This window comes from Anolis sagrei, chromosome 1 (genome assembly GCF_037176765.1).
Source record: "Anolis sagrei isolate rAnoSag1 chromosome 1, rAnoSag1.mat, whole genome shotgun sequence".
Classification (NCBI taxonomy): Eukaryota; Metazoa; Chordata; class Lepidosauria; order Squamata; family Dactyloidae; genus Anolis; species Anolis sagrei.
The window spans coordinates 177230004-177232882 of record NC_090021.1 but is presented as its reverse complement, the minus strand read 5'-3'; the positions used below and the strand labels follow the sequence as shown (position 1 = coordinate 177232882).

The 2879-nt window shown below is 37.4% G+C and overlaps 1 pseudogene; it reads left to right on the top strand.

Moving 5' to 3' along the window:
• The first annotated feature begins 128 nt into the window (after positions 1 to 128).
• Positions 129 to 561, top strand: LOC132761960 (NADH dehydrogenase [ubiquinone] 1 beta subcomplex subunit 1 pseudogene; annotated as a pseudogene).
• The last annotated feature ends 2318 nt before the right edge of the window (positions 562 to 2879 follow it).

Genomic DNA, 2879 nt, shown 5'->3' with positions numbered 1-2879 from the left:
GACAAGGCAGCGATCCTTTGCCAATTGCATCTTCTGAAATATAGCCTACAGCACATGGGATTGATGATTTAGTGTCTCCCACCCAAGAATGAACCAGAGAGAAAAAGAAGGCCTGAAGGAGAGTAACTATGCTGAATATCCTCCAGCTTGTCTTGTGCGAGATCACTGGGCCCTGACGTTGGTTCCGATTGGATTTGTGGTGGGATGTTACTTTGACAGGAGAAATGATGAGCTTCTTCAGAAACAAAAGCAAATTATATCCCAGGGAATTGAAACCTGGAGAAGTCGTCACATGGAGATAATGTTTCAAATGAGATGATTGTGTCATTGAGTGAAACAAAAATTGTTAGTCCCAGGCCATCTATTCAATTCATGACTTTAGCAGGAGCTTAAGAAGTTACTTTTAAGAAGAAACACATAACATTTTTTCCAGTTATGAATGGATGTCATTGCATTTATTTTTCTTTAGAGTAAAATTCTAAAGTTTGCATTTCTGGAATTTCTTCTCTGGGGACATACACATGAGATCTTTTTTCCACCTTTAAATAAAAAGAAAATGACAACCAGCCTTAAAAAAAGAAGAAAAAAAAGAATGAACCAGAAGTAATGTCAGATAGATATATACTAGGGCTGGGCGGTTTTGTTTCGTTAATTCGCAATTCATTAAAAATTCGTTATTTTTTTTGATAACGAAGCGATAACGAACCATTCTGGAGCAACTTAAAAATGAAACGAATTTTTAAATTCGTTTCGTAAATGCTTCGGATTCGTTATGTATTCGTATCGTTATCGGTTTGAGGTCGTTTCGTTATTATTTCCGCATGTCTGGGGCAAGTTTTATAGTTGTTTTTTGTTTAATTAGTGAAAAAAATTATAATATCACACCAACAGTCAACAACAGAGGGAGAGGGAAGCTTCAGAAGTTCCCCCTGTCCCATTTGGAGGTTTTTTAGCGTATTGCGCGGTCGCGTCCACCATTAACGAATCGATTCGTAATTGTTTCGTAATTGTTTCGTTAATGTTTCGTATTTTTTTTTAACATTTACGAAATTTTGTAAATATCGAACTTTTTAAAAGAAAAAATTAGGAATACTTTTAAATATCGAAACGCAAAAAAACCCATAAAACGAATCGATTTTAGAAACAAATTTTTCTGTTGTTACCCAGGCCTAATATATACCCAATTTGGGTGTTTGTTTTCCTGTGTCTTTTTCTGACTCTAGAATCATTTCACAAACTAAGACAGGATAGAGCTTACCACTTAAAAGGATGAAACTCTAGATCTCCTATCCTCAGAATATTCGCTTTTCCTCAATGGGAAATACACTCCAACACTCGATACACTCGAAGGCAACCAATACACTCGATGGCAACCATCAACTGATATTTTTTTAACTGTCTTTCCGGTGTCATCAGTTTCCATGGCGCTCCAGCTGAGGTCACCATGTGTCATTGTTAAATGCTGTGATTTGCTGTAGTGAAGGGCCAACTGCTTAGGTAGCCCTTCACTCAAGAAGATGAATGAGTGTAAACCAATGTATTTGTTCATTCAGCATATTCAGAAAAACATTGGTACAGCCATGCTTTCAGAACTGACTGGCAGGCAGTGCCCCCACAAACCAGTACAGAAATGAACTGTGAATGAATGATCTTGAGACGAGATGAGATGTTATGATGTTTATTGATTGTTATAATGTTATTCTTTTAACTAGATTTTAACTGTTTTTATCATGTTTAAGTATTGGATTTGCTTTGTTAACCGCTCTGAGGGCTGAGAAGAGTGGCATGCAAATATAGTAAATAAATAATAAGTAAATGTGACTTTCTTTCTATCCCGCCCTATCTTCCTCAGGGGACTCAGGGCAGATTGCAACATACAGAGAGGTAAACATTCAATGCCATATAAAGATGCAAAACAACATAAACAAAAAGATAAAAACCCAATTTACATTCACACAAGCAACTACAGCTCAGGATGGGCCCATTTTTATTTACCGTGTCTAGACCAACAACACATGTGACATTTCTTCACCAGAAAATGGTTTGATCTTATTCTGTGGAAATATTATCATTTGAAGTAATGTTTAAATCCTGGAATCATGATGTCAGGATCCAAATCTCAATGGATTAGGCCCAGAGGTGGATGAACAGAAGTTTCCCCATAGGAAGTAGCTTCTTGGTTATTTCACCCCACAACAGCCCACGGCTCTCACACCCAGATTGGTTCCGGGGTGTAAGGAACATTCTAGATTTGCAAGTCCAGGATACCGAAATCAAAGGAACGTAGTAGGTGGACAAGTGCCTTTCTAGTCAAGTAAGACAGCTCTGGATTCATATCAGTGTATCTTGTCCAAATATTGACATTGGACTTCTTCCTTTTGAAAGTTAGGCATGAATGAAGTGATTTAATTTTGTTTCAGTTGTGTCACTATTGAAACAAAATATTAGACTTTGGTGATCAGATTGCTTCAAATACATTTCACCATCTTTTTACCATAAAGGGGTGACATGCATGTCATCTGACACCCAAGACAGGTAATCTGATTATTAATAATCAATTCTGCTTGGGGCCAGGGGCACCACGACACCAAACTGACATCAGGAGTGACAACATTTATATTTTCATGTTTGTCCTTTTCACATTTGTGTTGGTTGTACGTGTAATAAGGGAACAAAGCTGCTATATTTTGCAGTTTTGAGAGTCTGGGTCCATCTGGGAATGCCTCTTTTAAAATAACTTGAACAATTTAAGGGGTGTTTTGAGCTGGATTCATCAGCTGCCAAATGGGTATAAGGAGTTTCATGTAACCCCCATGACACATTTTTCTCACACCATTGTGATCAGCCAGGTATGGAATTTGTTGATAGTTGAATAAACA